The following is a 17182-nucleotide window of genomic DNA, read 5'->3' on the forward strand; positions in this document are numbered from 1 at the left end:
CAGAAATTCGAGGAAACACCAAAAGAGAAGAAACCAGGAAGGATATGGACAGAAGAGAGGAAGAAAAAACACAGTGAAAATAGGAGAAGTTTTTGGGAAGAGAAAAGAAAGAGACAAGAAAAGTGCCATGGAAATTGATTGTGTTTTACCGCTCTCCTAAATGTGGAATTAACGATAGTAATAATAATAATAATAATAATAATAATTAATGAATATTGTTGTGTCTCTTAACTGAGTATACGTTATCGTGTGAACTGTGTACAGAGAAAGTGAATCGTACTCTGGGGAAATAGAATAGTCCGGCTAGGCAGTTTGTGGGACTGAGAGAATACGTTTGATGATTTGAAGAGGGAGTTGTTTTGATATTTGTATATTACATATACTTGTTCTTTTGATAAATTGTTCGTGAAAGCTATTGAGTTGTGATTAGTATCAGACACGGGATTGCGCAGTTTAATACTAATACAGGATTGGTTACAATGCATAACAGCCAATAAAAGGACGGTACGCACGTATTTATTTTGTGGCTTAAAAGAATTGCTTTGAGAAACCTAGGTTCAGTTCAGAGTTCAGCCGTGATCATGTTCAGACTTGGATAGAAGAAGCTCTAAATAGACGTGAAAGTTTTACGGAGTAATGGTTAAAACTTGACCCTGAAGTGATGTGAAGTGGACACGAACGTGTGAAAAAGACGAACACGTGAAATTCCGATTTTAATATGTCGACTGTGACATTTGAAAACCCAAAACCTGAGTGACGTGTTACCCAAGGGGCGACAGCAAACTGAACATTCGCATTTGGCAAATTGTGTAATATTTTAGTGGGCATTCTTTCACAGACAATCCGTTTGTTACTCCGTTTGGTAACGGGTTTTGTTAGTTATCATAAGCTGGCTATTACGAGAGAGGGTGACTGCATGTAAATGACGAAACAGTAACTTAAGATTAGCACATACGTGGCGGTATTTTGTGTCAAACAGATCACAATACGTTGAAGTTTTTACTCACAAACTACTTTTGAATTAAACGCTCAGCTAACCTGATACTGAGTAGCATTTGTAGCCCCCACTGAATTCCCATGATGCTACTGGTTCTACTACAGCTTTTCCTGTAGAAGAACATCATTTGTTTTTAACAGGAAAGGCTTGTGGACCGCACTGCAGAAGAAGAAATTCACCACAAAGGGAGTGGACACTTTCTGCAGAACGAGCAAAATTAATCGCACCGTTGCACATTCCTCCTGAAACGCTCTGAATATGAGTCTGTACTGCTGTTACATTGCATTGTCTCCAGCATACCGTAATAGCTTGACAACTGTCTTCCATACATCAGCAGAGAAAATTACGAACAAGATCCTAGCCATAAATAAGTTTTTGTATTTTCATAGGAAACAGCTACAGTAGCTATAACACTATCCCAGATGTCGTTCAGACGTGAGTATATATTCAAGTACTTCCTTTCGTATTATCACTGGTTTGAATTATATTAAAGTGCAAGAATGACTATACGGCTGACTGTGAAAGTAAATAGCAAATATTGACCCTTTACTCCCGGTTCTCTCTCACTACGTTTACTGTCGCCAGCAGATGAGGTCCTGAGTCACGGGGCTACTTTCGCGGAATTGCCTGGGATAATATAAGCGCCACGGTGGGTAGCCCTGCTCGAGGATTCCCCGCCTGGCCGCCATTGACTTGCAGCAGGGCCACTCAGGTTGTCCACACTCGCCGGCAGAAGTTCCCCTTTCCCGCACCTCTACACTGGCTGCGGACTTTGTAATAACGCGCCGCTAGATGAAGAAACGGCCGGCTGCCGAATACGAAGCGTGCTGTTTGCATCCACTCTCAAAGTTCGCCACGTCGGCTGCCGCTCTCCAGGAGCTGCTGAGTTCCAGGAACTAGTCTGAGGAAGCTCCAGGCGCCGGGCTCGTATGACCAGGAGGCAACTGATACGGCGAACGTTCGCCGCCGTCTGCCGCGAAGACTGGTTTACGGAAAATGCATTATTCAGTGAGATACTCCTTCCTCTGTGAACTGCTACGGAGCGCCGTCTTCAGTACCACGTGTGTCCACGTGACAGAAATCTCGGTTTACTGGAGCCAAGGGGCAGACTATCAGTTCAAATATTACCTGTTTCGCCAAACAAGGAGACAACAAGAAAAAAAAAATTGTGAATGATGTTAATATCTTGTCTTAACGTTCTCATTATTGAAAATAGGAATTGTCCGCAGCTCGTGGTCGTGCGGTAACGTTCTCGCTTCCCGCGCCCAGGTTCCCGGGTTCGATTCCCGGCGGGGTCAGGGATTTTCTCTGCCTCGTGATGAGTGGGTGTTGTGTGATGTCCTTAGGTTAGATAGGTTTAAGTAGTTCTAAGTTCAAGAGGACTGATGATCACAGATGTTAAGTCCCATAGTGCTCAGAGCCATTTGAACCATTTGAAAATAGGAATTATTCGACTGGAGAATGTCCTACATTGTTGACTGTGCGTACTGATGAGTTCAGATGGATAATTAGCGTCCTCAAAATAACACCTTGGTGTACTGGACGAATCCGAAAATTTCTCAAGACCATCCCCTAATTACACCCTCACCTATGATGTCTCTCCACAAAACCCAGTCCCAAATGAACACTTGTCTCTGGAGTTGGAAGGTTATGTGTTCGACCCGAGCATGATTATTATTCTTAAATTTCATCTATTTCCCACAATTTCTAGATGAGGCTGTGACACAATTAAATTGCGCAATTAAGATGTTGCAATTATGTCTGAGGGTGTTTGCGGTGTCGCAAATTAATTGGCTGTAGTATTCCGTCATGTCTTTTCTTATTATTTTAACAATTGTGCAGAGGGTTTCACTTTATTTAAACAGTTGGGCTATTTAAGTAGTACCATCCATCTATGTCGGTGTCGTGAGGTTCCAGCAGTGGTGGGAGTAGTGATAGTCTCGCCACGTTTATTTTCCACTGTGGGGGTGGTGGCGGGGGGGAGGAGGAGGTTCTCACATTAAACAATTGTGCAGATCGCAGATCGAGCAGGAGGGGGTTAACGTTATTTAAATGACTCATTGTCGAAGCTTACTGGACAGTTAACTACACACACACACACACTGATCAGCCATAATGTTATGAGCTCTGCACACTGTGACGATGGATGCCACCTGGTGGCTTTGCGAGCACGTGACGCAGTAACGAAAGTACTATGCAAGTGGAGCAGACATGGGAGAGGGTAGAACGTAGCGAAGATACGGGCTGCAACGGGGGAATCCATTAAGATAAGCAACTTTGAGAAAGCGCAGATTGTTATTACACAGAGCCCGTGTATCTCAAAAACGCCGCAGTTGATCGAATGTTCACGTGCTACTGTCGTAAGCATCTACGGAAAGAGGTAGAAGTACAGTGAAACTACCACCTGGCGCTAAATGGTTGGACGTCCACGACGCTCTATACAATGTGGCGTTTGGAGACTTGTCTGCTGTGGAAAGAAGGATAGATGGTAATCTGTGGCATCAACCAAACGAGCACAATGCACGCACAAGTGTTTCGGAGTACACCGTTCATCCTACATTGTTGAACGTGGTGCTCCGCTGCAGACCACCCCTCCGTGTTCACATGTTGACCCAACGACATCATAATTGTGATTGCACTGGGCACGGGACGATCGGGATTCGACTGTCGATCAATCGAGACGTGTCGGCTCTTTGGGCGAATCATACACTCCTGGAAATTGAAATAAGAACACCGTGAATTCATTGTCCCAGGAAGGGGAAACTTTATTGACACATTCCTGGGGTCAGATACATCACATGATCACACTGACAGAACCACAGGCACATAGACACAGGCAACAGAGCATGCACAATGTCGGCACTAGTACAGTGTATATCCACCTTTCGCAGCAATGCAGGCTGCTATTCTCCCATGGAGACGATCGTAGAGATGCTGGATGTAGTCCTGTGGAACGGCTTGCCATGCCATTTCCACCTGGCGCCTCAGTTGGACCAGCGTTCGTGCTGGACGTGCAGACCGCGTGAGACGACGCTTCATCCAGTCCCAAACATGCTCAATGGGGGACAGATCCGGAGATCTTGCTGGCCAGGGTAGTTGACTTACACCTTCTAGAGCACGTTGGGTGGCACGGGATACATGCGGACGTGCATTGTCCTGTTGGAACAGCAAGTTCCCTTGCCGGTCTAGGAATGGTAGAACGATGGGTTCGATGACGGTTTGGATGTACCGTGCACTATTCAGTGTCCCCTCGACGATCACCAGTGGTGTACGGCCAGTGTAGGAGATCGCTCCCCACACCATGATGCCGGGTGTTGGCCCTGTGTGCCTCGGTCGTATGCAGTCCTGATTGTGGCGCTCACCTGCACGGCGCCAAACACGCATACGACCATCATTGGCACCATGGCAGAAGCGACTCTCATCGCTGAAGACGACACGTCTCCATTCGTCCCTCCATTCACGCCTGTCGCGACACCACTGGAGGCGGGCTGCACGATGTTGGGGCGTGAGCGGAAGACGGCCTAACGGTGTGCGGGACCGTAGCCCAGCTTCATGGAGACGGTTGCGAATGGTCCTCGCCGATACCCCAGGAGCAACAGTGTCCCTAATTTGCTGGGAAGTGGCGGTGCGGTCCCCTACGGCACTGCGTAGGATCCTACGGTCTTGGCGTGCATCCGTGCGTCGCTGCGGTCCGGTCCCAGGTCGACGGGCACGTGCACCTTCCGCCGACCACTGGCGACAACATCGATGTACTGTGGAGACCTCACGACCCACGTGTTGAGCAATTCGGCGGTACGTCCACCCGGCCTCCCGCATGCCCACTATACGCCCTCGCTCAAAGTCCGTCAACTGCACATACGGTTCACGTCCACGCTGTCGCGGCATGCTACCAGTGTTAAAGACTGCGATGGAGCTCCGTATGCCACGGCAAACTGGCTGACACTGACGGCGGCGGTGCACAAATGCTGCGCAGCTAGCGCCATTCGACGGCCAACACCGCGGTTCCTGGTGTGTCCGCTGTGCCGTGCGTGTGATCATTGCTTGTACAGCCCTCTCGCAGTGTCCGGAGCAAGTATGGTGGGTCTGACACACCGGTGTCAATGTGTTCTTTTTTCCATTTCCAGGAGTGTATTTGTGCTACACTAATTCGAGGATCGTCTCCACAGACGGCATTATCGAGTAAACGGAGGCTCACAAAGTGCTGTGCGCCGCGGACGCAGGCTGGTGGGAGCAGTATTATGCTACGGGAGACATTCTCCAGCGCTCGCATGGGACCTGTGGCAGTCATCGAAGACGCGCTGACACCTGCGAATCACCTGCATCCCCTCAAGCGTGATGTCTTCCCAGACGACCATGTCATCTTTCAGGAATACAATCGTCAGCGCCTCGGAGCCACAACCGTGCTACAGTGGTTTGACGAGCATTGTAGTGAACTCACGCTGATGTCTCGGTGACAAAATTCGTCTGATGTTATCCTATGGAACCCATCTGGCCCACTCCATCTCCCACCGAGCGTCACCTATATGCATTCGCCGTCCATGACATCCATTTTCGGTAATTTTAGATTCCCGCTGGAGGTCGAACGAAAATGTGCATCCATGCTGAAGATTGTGGTTTCATTGCCCATCGAGGTGAATCAATTGCATACTAATGTGTGGTGCCCGTTCCTTTGTACACTGCTGGCCACCGTAAGTGCAACACCCTGAAGGAAGCATCCGAATCAAGTGAAATTTACACCATGGGTTTGCAGCGATGAGATATGCAACTGATTAGAATTTCAGCGCAGACGCACATCACGCGCGCCTGTGGCGCCACCTCATAGCGCCATTTAAGGCTTGTCGATTTCGACGAGTGTACATTCGGCACGTGTGTTTACCTTGTGGTTGTTTCACAAGACGATCAGTTATGCCTCGTAGACAACAGCGAACATCTTTTGATCAAGTATCCGAGTTCGACAGAGGAAGCATAGTGGCTTACCGAGATTGTGGATTATCATACAGAGAAATCGCTAGTCGTGTTGGACGAAACCAAACAACTGTAATGCGGATATGTGACCGTTGGATGCAGGAGGGTACGACGGACCGACGTGGTCGATCGCATTCACCTCGGTGCACCACTGCACGTGCTGATAGGCAAATTGTGCGCATGGCAGTGACGGATCGCTCAGTGACATCCCGAACCATAGCACAGCACATTGCGTCTGTAACGCATCATCCAGTGTCTGCGCGTACCATTCGACGCCCTTTACAGCAGAGTGGTCTGTCCGCAAGACGTCCATTGCTTCGTCTACCATTGACGCAGAACCACAGACGTGTCCGTCGCCAATGGTGTGATGACAGACGGATGTGGACGGCAGAATGGAATGACGTTGTCTTTACTGACGAGGCACGCTTCTGTCTGCAGCACCACGATGGTCGGATTCGAGTGTGGAGACACCGTGGAGGGAGGATGCTGGACAGCTGCATTATGCACCGCCACACTGGTCTTGCACCGGGTATTATGGTATGGGGCGGTATTGGATATTACTCTCGCACGCCTCTAGTACGCATTGCCGGTACTTTAAATAGCCGGCGCTACATATCCGAGGTGCTGGAGCCAGTTGTCCTTCCTTACCTTCAGGGCTCGGCCACAGCCATATTTCAACAGGATAATGCGCGACCACACGTGGCACGCATTGTCCAAAGGTTCTTCGTCAATAACCACATTGAATTGCTGCCCTGGCCGGCTCGCTCTCCGGATCTTTCGCCGATAGAAAACATGTGGTCCATGGTTGCTCAACGAGTGACCCAGATTACATCCCCAGCTGCCACACCAGATGATCTTTGGCAACGTGTGGAAGCTGCTTGGGCTGCTGTACCCCAGGAACACATCCAGCGTCTCTTTGACTCAATGCCGAGACGTGTGGCAGCGGTGATCTCCAACAATGGCGGCTACTCTGGCTACTGATTCTGGCAGGAACCACATGTCACAGACGTCTGTAAACGTAATCATTTGATACTTGGTCAACATGTTATCTACAAAATAAATCTTGTTGTGCTACCTCTTGTCTTTCTTGGTGTTGCATTTACGGTGGCCAGCAGTGTATATGGTGCAAATTGTTGATTGATTACCCATGGAGACGAATCAGTTGTATATGAATGGATGATGTCTGTTCGAATCCTCAAGCTTCAGTACGAAACCACATTCAAGTTCGACCTCCAGCGGGAATCTTGAATTATCGAGTATGGACGACAGGGATGGGGACGGCCGATAGGTGGTGCTAGGTCGGAGTGTGAGTCGGCCGGGGAGCGTAATGAGACACTCCGCGCATTTGCTACAAACACTGTGTCTGGCTGCTGCAGCAGATAACGCAACTGCGTAATAAGCTGGAGATCCTGCGTTCGAGTCCCGATTTGGCATACATGCTAGCTCATCGCCGCTGATTGCGCATTAAGTCCCATTAAGTCCCGATACAACTGATATCAACAGTTCCCTCCTTTCCATTTCATTTCCCATCCCCTACCTTCAAATTCAAATTTGACATATACACTCCTGGAAATGGAAAAAAGAACACATTGACACCGGTGTGTCAGACCCACCATACTTGCTCCGGACACTGCGAGAGGGCTGTACAAGCAATGATCACACGCACGGCACAGCGGACACACCAGGAACCGCGGTGTTGGCCGTCGAATGGCGCTAGCTGCGCAGCATTTGTGCACCGCCGCCGTCAGTGTCAGCCAGTTTGCCGTGGCACACGGAGCTCCATCGCAGTCTTTAACACTGGTAGCATGCCGCGACAGCGTGGACGTGAACCGTATGTGCAGTTGACGGACTTTGAGCGAGGGCGTATAGTGGGCATGCGGGAGGCCGGGTGGACGTACCGCCGAATTGCTCAACACGTGGGGCGTGAGGTCCCACAGTACATCGATGTTGTCGCCAGTGGTCGGCGGAAGGTGCACGTGCCCGTCGACCTGGGACCGGACCGCAGCGACGCACGGATGCACGCCAAGACCGTAGGATCCTACGCAGTGCCGTAGGGGACCGCACCGCCACTTCCCAGCAAATTAGGGACACTGTTGCTCCTGGGGTATCGGCGAGGACCATTCGCAACCGTCTCCATGAAGCTGGGCTACGGTCCCGCACACCGTTAGGCCGTCTTCCGCTCACGCCCCAACATCGTGCAGCCCGCCTCCAGTGGTGTCGCGACAGGCGTGAATGGAGGGACGAATGGAGACGTGTCGTCTTCAGCGATGAGAGTCGCTTCTGCCTTGGTGCCAATGATGGTCGTATGCGTGTCTGGCGCCGTGCAGGTAAGCGCCACAATCAGGACTGCATACGACCGAGGCACACAGGGCCAGCACCCGGCATCATGGTGTGGGGAGCGATCTCCTACACTGGCCGTACACCACTGGTGATCGTCGAGGGGACACTGAATAGTGCACGGTACATCCAAACCGTCATCGAACCCATCGTTCTACCATTCCTAGACCGGCAAGGGAACTTGCTGTTCCAACAGGACAATGCACGTCCGCATGTATCCCGTGCCACCCAACGTGCTCTAGAAGGTGTAAGTCAACTACCCTGGCCAGCAAGATCTCCGGATCTGTCCCCCATTGAGCATGTTTGGGACTGGATGAAGCGTCGTCTCACGCGGTCTGCACGTCCAGCACGAACGCTGGTCCAACTGAGGCGCCAGGTGGAAATGGCATGGCAAGCCGTTCCACAGGACTACATCCAGCATCTCTACGATCGTCTCCATGGGAGAATAGCAGCCTGCATTGCTGCGAAAGGTGGATATACACTGTACTAGTGCCGACATTGTGCATGCTCTGTTGCCTGTGTCTATGTGCCTGTGGTTCTGTCAGTGTGATCATGTAATGTATCTGACCCCAGGAATGTGTCAATAAAGTTTCCCCTTCCTGGGACAATGAATTCACGGTGTTCTTATTTCAATTTCCAGGAGTGTATATACAGAGACTATTTTACAAGAAATTTAGTTATGTTTCATTTCTGTTTGGAACATTTTTTTCCCTAAAGTGTATGGTTTGTAGGATATAAACGAAACACCAAAGAAATGATACCTTTCCACACCTCCCCCCTCCTGCCTTTAGCTCACCTGTCAGGAGCGGGTACTTCTAGTATTTTTACCTCCTAACTGTACCTAGGAAGTCTTTTTAGTAATAACAACAGAACAGATATAGAAATAGATGCCCGTTTATCAACAGCAAACAAGACAGTTTTTAGTTTCATCAAAAGTCTAATAAAAAAATCATTTCGCAATAACTTCAAAATCCACTTATGTCAATCGAACATTATACTTGTGAGGTTATATGGATGTGAAACATTAATATTTAGAAAGAAAGATGAAGGAAAACTGTTAATATTCAATAGAAAAGTACTAAGGAAAATTTTTGGACCTGTACGCAACGAAAATAACATAGAATGGACAATAAGAATAAATGAAGAATTAAGAGGGCTGTACAAACACCGTAACATTGTCGAAGTGCTCAAGAAGAGAAGGTTGAATTATGCAGGCCATATAGCAAGAATGACAGAGAATAGACTACCTAGAATGTCATTCAGCAGAACAATAGATGGAACGAGAGGAAGAGGAAGACCCAGAATCAGGTGGCAGGATAACATTCGGGAGGACACAACTAGGGTGAACAGCAACAGCAACTGGACAAACAGCGCACTGGACAGGCAGAAGTGGAAGAGGCTCATACAGCAGGCGTATGGTCGATAAGGCCCTTGCCACATGCAAAGTAAAGTAAGCAACTGTGCCTATCAGAGTCCTGAACTGAAAAGTTCTCGCATGTTCCATGCAATCTACAACTCTCTTTTGAATACAAATTCACTGGACTATCTGGCTGGCTTCGCAACCACCCCCTGATATTCGTTCTGCAAGTTTCGAAACAATTGCGCGCTGACATCGTTTCTGGCCGGCACCTCCAGGCAGTTAAGAGCGAATTTTGATTGTTCTGCAGGAAGCTAACAGTAACAATAAAAGAGATGCTGGAAATCTCGCAAAAGACAATTAATTCAACAATTACTCTCATCAGTAATCCTACAAGCGGCCAAGATAAAATTCGCACCGCAGTAGCAGGCGTTGTTACAGACCATAGAAAAGAATGTCTTAGGTACAGTTTTCGTGTCTTATTTATCACTAGATATGAGATTCATTCCAAATTAGGGAGCATGTGTGACACTGTCGTACGAGGCAAGAAGCCACTGCACCTGATCGAAAAGTGGACTTCTGCTTTATATGCAATTACTGCCGCAGGCGGCGGCAACTGAAGCTTACTGAATTATGTAGGAATCTTAGGCTACGTACAAATAATGTAAAGTATTTTGAAGACAATTTTTTGCTGCTGAGGAAACAAAACTTGTACAGTTATTCATAATGCTGTTCCTCGCATTTTGGATAGCAGTTGTATTTTTTAAGACCATCATAGGCCCTGTATATCTTACAACGAAAGGTCAGACTAAGTATGAATCCAATCCACGCCTGGTTGAGTCGTTGGATTATAAAACAAAAGGTTCGTCGTTGAGTACACCATCTCAGCCGCTCCTGGCTGTGATGCAGCGTCAAGGGTAACTGCAGCCATGGTCTCTGAACTGATAGTCCATGCTGCTGCAAACGTCGTCGAACTGTTCGTGCAGATGGTTGTTGTCTTGCAAACTTCCCCACCTGTTGACTCAGGGATCGAGACGTGGCTGTAAGATCCGTTACAGCCATGCGGATACGATGCCTGTCATCTCGACTGCTAGTGATACGAGGCCGTTGGGATCCAGCACGGCGTTCCGTATTACCTTCCTGAACCCACCGATTCCATAATCTTCTAACAGTCATAGGATCTTGACCAACGCGAGCAGCAATGTCGCGATGCGATAAAGCGCAATCGCGATAGGCTACAATCCGACCTTTATCAAAGTCGGAAACGTGATGGTACACATTTCTCCTCCTTACACGAGGCATCACAACAACGTTTCACCACGCAACGCCGGTCAACTACTGTTTGTGTATGAGAAATCGGTTGGAAACTTTCCTCATGTCAGCACGTTGTAGTTGTCGCCACCGGCGCCAAGCTTGTGTGAATGCTCTGAAAAGCTGATCATTTGCATATCACAGCATCTTCTTCCTGTCGGTTAAATTTCGCGTCTGTAGCAATTCATACTCGTGATGTAGCAATTTTAATGGCCAGTGGTGTAGGTCATGCATGCGCTATACGCGGGAAGTAGCTACTAGGGAAGCGGGGTACGTTCAAAAATGGTTCAAATGGCTATGAGCACTATGGAACTGAGGTCACCAGTCCCATTAACTTTGAACTACTTAAAGCTAACTAACCTTAGGACATCACACACATCCATGTCCGAGGCAGGATTTGAACGTGCGACCGTAGCAGCAGCGCGGCTCCGGACTGAAGCGCCTAGAACCGCTCGGCCACAACGGCCGGCCGGAATATATGTGACGTACACGCATGGAGGTTTTTCGATACGATAAGATACGTTCCACAGGCACGGTAAGACATGTTCTGATATCAGACAGGAAAGAATACTACCCCAACAATTAAAGTGAGTTGCATTAGAAGACCGGAGAAAGAATGTGTTAAAACGGGGTGTGCCAGGAGGAATGTTCATTATTCAGGCATTTGACAGGAACGATAATTTGAAACAAAAAACTTCATGTCTACATTATTCCGAAGCATTTAATGTACATTGCTATTTACCTTCTACAGTGCCAGCCACTAATTACTGCCACCTAAAATAACCCCGAAAGTATGATAGGTATTGAAAAGCTTGTGAGACAAATGTAGCATGGGACAACAGAGCCATAATATGACATTGGTTTTTTATTGCTGGGAGGGCTCGCGTCAGAGATATGAAGGTCTACTTCGTTTTTTTAATGGGATGCTATAGTTTGGTACTTTTTTTCTGATAGCGGCTATCGAGACGAATCCTGTGATGTGCAACACTAAGATCTTTAAAGGTCAACGAAGGTCAAATTCGTGGTATGAACATCCATTTACAGCGGTTGTACTAAGTGATGATCATTGGTATCAATGCAGTGCTGCAATCTTCTTATCATGGATTGATTGGCATTCCTTATCACTTCGGCACTTATCGAAGCACATGCTTTGACAATTCTGTCTCGTATATCATGCAAATAGTAAATGTTCGCCGAATACAGCGTATCCATCTAACGTGCCATTCACATGTAAAAACCATTCGACGTGCCGAAGTGCAACACTAATAGGAACGGCAAGACTAGTATCGTCGAATAAAGTGAATGTGAATGATGTATTCCTTCGAACAATAAGTCGATATGCTTCTCATTTACGGACAATTCCAATGAAATTCTGTGAGAGCTATAGACTTATACTCTGAAAATTATCCTCAAAGTACTCACCCTACACGTACATTTAAATAGATGTATTATAAATTGAGAACAACTGGATCTTTAATTCATCGGAAACATATCTAGCAAAATAAAGTTCCTAACGAGAAAACGGAAACTGGTACTCTGGTTTCTGTGTTTGGCGGTCCTTGTGTTGGTTCGCTTCAAATTGCAAGGGAATCTGGCATGAGCCAGGGTACAGTTGTTCGTGTTCTGCATCGCCACTGATATCACCCTTACCATATCAGTCTCCACCAAGAATCAACTGGTACGGCTTTTATGCGTCGCCTTGAATTCCGGTGGGATCAACTTCAGATTCAGAGGGATGACACGTCTATTAATTTGGTTTTATTTACTGGCGAGGTTACATTCACGAACCATGGAAATGTTAATTTGTATAACACGCATTATTGGACAACTGAAAATTCATGTTGGCTGCGCGAAGGTGCACGCCAAAAACCGTTGTCGGTGAATGTATGGTGTGGGATTCTGGAGGACAGTGTTATAGGCCCCAATTTCATCGAAGGAAATCTTAATGGTAGGAATTACACCACAGTCCTGCGAGAAACATTAGGTCTGTTATTGGAAGAAATACCTTTAGGAGCAAGGAACAGAATGAGGTACCAACAGGATAGGTGTCAGGCACATTTTTCGCTGATGGCTAGAAATGAGCTGCAGAGACAATTCCCGAATCGTTGGATTGGACGCGGAGGAGATGTGTCGTGGCCTTCTCGTTCGCCAGACTTGACGCCTCTGTGTTTTTTCTTGTGGGGATTCGTAAAACACATTGTTTATTGTACACCTGAAGAGATGCGAGAGAGAATTGTCAGAGTATGTGCTTCGATAAGTGCCGAAGTGGTAAGGAATACCACTCAATCCATGATAGGAAGATTGCAGCATTGCAGAAGACTGCAATGGTCATCACTTCGAACACCTCCTGTAAATGGACGTTCATGCCACCTTTTGACCTTCGTTGGCCTTCAAAGACCTTACTGTTACACATCATTGGATTCGTCTCGATAGCTGCTATCAGAAAATAAGTACCAAGCTATAGCATCCCATTAAAAAAAAACAAAGTTGATCTTCATATCTCTGACGCGACTGCACCTAGCAACAATAAAACCAATGTCATATTATGGCCCCCGTTGTCCCATGCAACTTTTCACCTCCTATCATACTTTTGGAGTTATTCTTGATGGCAGTAGTTAGTAACTCACCCTGTATACTAATATATTATCAGGCTTACATTTGTGCACCCCTAGGAGAACGTGTTGTGCTGATTGTCTGAGTGTCTCCGCGCGATCCCTATTGAGGGCAGCAGGGTCCACGGTGCGAACAAGCAGTTCATCTCACAAATTCACCTTTCGTTATTCACCTCAGACTTCATCCAATCCCATAGACAAGGCTCTAAGGGCTTAATGTCTGGCGATCTTGGGGTCCAGTTAACTGAACTACCACGACCAGTCCAGCGATTAAGGTAGGTACAGTTGAGGTGTTCACCCAAAAGTCTGGTAAAATATGAAGAGGCTCGAAGCGCTGGAAGTACACTGCAGTCCGCGTGACCAAAGTAGCTGTTAAAGGTATTTAACAAACGAAGTTTCCAAAAAAGTGCAAGTAATTCCGTCCCGTCATTCGCTCTTCTCCAGTGACTGGACCTACAACATGTCACTGGTCAGCCATACCACATGTTTCCATCTCGAAAACCATTGTCAATATGATGTTTTTTTCTTCAAATGAGCGTTAGTGTCATACCCCTGAATACTGACCATTCCTCCTGGGACACCCTGTATAATTTAGTTAATTGCAGGAGTGTCTGTAGAACCACTTTCGCATGTAAACGGTAACAATGGTCATATAGTACTAGGGACACAAACCTGGCTGTAACCATATGTTTTAATAGGAAAGAAATTCTAGTTTCCGAGTGGAATATATAGCGCAAAGATAAGTTGAATGGTGGTAATGGAGGCGTTTCTACTGCCGTAAGAGTACTGTAATACATAGTGGGGTTAGAACAGATTCCGATATGAAATAATTTGATTGAATTTAAAAGTGATAGCAATAGGTAGCTGGCGTTAAGTGGTAAGATGCTGGATCAGAAGAAGTTCATTCAAATTTGAAGAAACTAATTTACTGAAACAAGTAGGAAATTTCGCAAGTATAAAATCAGATAAGAACAGCGTATACCAACAGACATTCATTAACACGACTTTACAAAATGAATCAGGTGGCGAAATGTACTAAAAATCAAAACAGCAATTCAATGACATCAACATTAAGTAGCACGGTCAACCACATTCACTATTACACTTAAGAATGGCAACCGTTGGCACCACAAATTTGAGCAACCATTGACTACGGAGTTTACTATAGAGAATTACAAAAACTGCTGCTGGCAGAATGTAATAAAATGATCAACGAACGAAAGAGCAACTGTCAAAAACATTTACTATTACTGGTTCAGCTGAAAAATGCAGCTGGAGGCAGAATTTAATGAAATGGAAAATGAGCATGACAGCAGTTAGCTACCAGGTTTATTATTACCACTTACGAAAAGCACCTGTTGGCAGAATTAAAAAGAAAACGAATAGCTCAATGAGAAAAACAGCAACTGTCAACTTGAGAACCATAAAAAAAAACAAGACTAGCTAAAATATAATTTAGTGTTCGCAGTAACAGTTGAATCGAAAATTAAAACTTATTCAGAGTGGATAGTTCACAAAAGTACTGGAGTAAACGTGTTTACTAATTCCGGCTAAGCAAGTCCATTTTAAATATTGAAAAACGAATAGTACATGCGTTAATAAAAAGCTCTTGTAGGTAAGGTACACAAAGATTTTTGACCTAAAAAATCAACATCGTTATCCTTACTCTGAAAAAGTATAGAATTCCTTGTGTAAGATGGGAGAATCGGATGGTTACGGAAATTTAAACGCTGGACAAACAGCTGTCCAGCCTTAATTTTTTAATTGCGCTCCATCGGCGCAGCTTATGGACGACACAATACCTTTTGCAACAACTCTTCTATATGTTCCAGTAGGCGTGTTGATAATTACAGGCTGCCACTGGTTCATGGGCTCATGGATACACTAAATGCAGAAACAGAATTACAAGTTGTAACACACGAAGCACAGATGAACAAAGAAAATAAATTTACAAACTGTGCATACACAGGACAGACCACCTTGATATTGAAGGACTATCACAGACAGTCAGTAAGATATGACTTAATAGCCAACCTGACATAATTATTTCACTGATTCTACATTGCTTTTGACAGGTTTGTGGGTAACCAGGAAGGCGAGCGCACAGACTGACAGAAAACCAAAATTCTCGTCATAGCTGACGAGAATCGATGAGGAAACCCACACCACTCAGAAATAAGGAGATTGCTAGCAAGTGGGTGCTTTCGCCCCACAGGTCTAGTTCAGGAACCAACAGGCCGTAATCCGCAGGTAACCCTTTCGTCCAATGATCGGAACTGACACGCAGGCAGCAAACCAGCCACGAAAACTGGCACAGGTTACCTTGAGATATTTAAATGCTGAGCAAAATTGAATGTCCAACCTTCACGCCGGAACGAAATGCTCAGGCGAGAATCAGTGTCCAGACAGCAAAATCGGCACATCGAAACAGCACAGGCTACCATTTAAAGCCTAGTTGATGCCAAAGCCTACGGCAGGCCGCGAAGACATTGCACTTGCTCGCAGCTCACTGGCTGCCCGGGACTGACTAAGAGCAATGATCAGGGAGGCTGTCCTTAAATCGGCCGTCACAACACGCGGCCATCCCTCTGGTGGCGAATCTTCCGCCCGTTCCGCAGCCACCACCAGCGGTGTTGCCAACCTGAGGCACCTACTGACAGAGTGCAGTAAGAAAAAGTTATCCCGCATTACACAAAAAGGTGGATCAAACAAAGAAATATGATGCTTCTATAGGCCTCCCGCCTCAGCGGCAGTAGTTGCCGACCATCTGAGCGGAAACTCGGCCAATACTTCGCGTTAATTTTCTGGTCATGTTATGGCGTTAGATAGAGATTTTGACTTACCACCAATAGACTAGGAGACTCAAACGGTTAGAGTGTATAGTAGCAAGCCACGGCGGGCTCCCTCTTTGAATTCCCGCTCAGCGCGCGCCTGACGTATGTCATTTCTCGCGGCTCAGGGGTTGTGGCTCCAGACAGGGTGGTGGAGTAGCGCTGGGCGGCGAGGGGTGGCAGTGGATCGGGCGTGCAGTTGGCATTTTGAGGCCGGACCGACAGGTGGCCTGTGCAGTGTCCATTGGCAGGATGTGCCTTTCGGCCGAACTTGACGTGCCGTGGAGTGATTGGTAACGTTTCAAACTTTTTGTCTACTTAATAATTATGGGCACAGAAGCTATCTAAAGATGGAACATTTGAGTGGTCTTGGCTATCTGAATTTACTGTTGGTTCTTATCGGTGGAAGTAAAGTTACGCAAGGAGCTTTCTGATCTGATAAACTGCCCGATTTGAGTCGTGTTACGCGACTTAATACCTTGCGGCATTGCCTTAGAAGGGGTTAGGGTTAGGTGTAGCAACTAGAGACACTTGTCAGTGCAATTCAATTTCTCATATTCAGCAGTGGATTCGATGGTTTGGTAATGCTGTACACTGTTTTAAGTGCGACTAAGTTTAGCCGTAAACCAAGTTATTGAAGAGGATCGTCTGAAGTGTCCTTTGATCCCCACAAGTACTGCGGTCACAGAGCTGTATTAAATACGAATGACAATGGTCTTTAAACGCTCTGTTTTAGATCTCTGCTGTTGTGGCACCGCTACGGTTGAAGGTT

The sequence above is a fragment of the Schistocerca nitens genome, chromosome 1 (genome assembly GCF_023898315.1).
Source record: "Schistocerca nitens isolate TAMUIC-IGC-003100 chromosome 1, iqSchNite1.1, whole genome shotgun sequence".
Classification (NCBI taxonomy): domain Eukaryota; kingdom Metazoa; phylum Arthropoda; class Insecta; order Orthoptera; family Acrididae; genus Schistocerca; species Schistocerca nitens.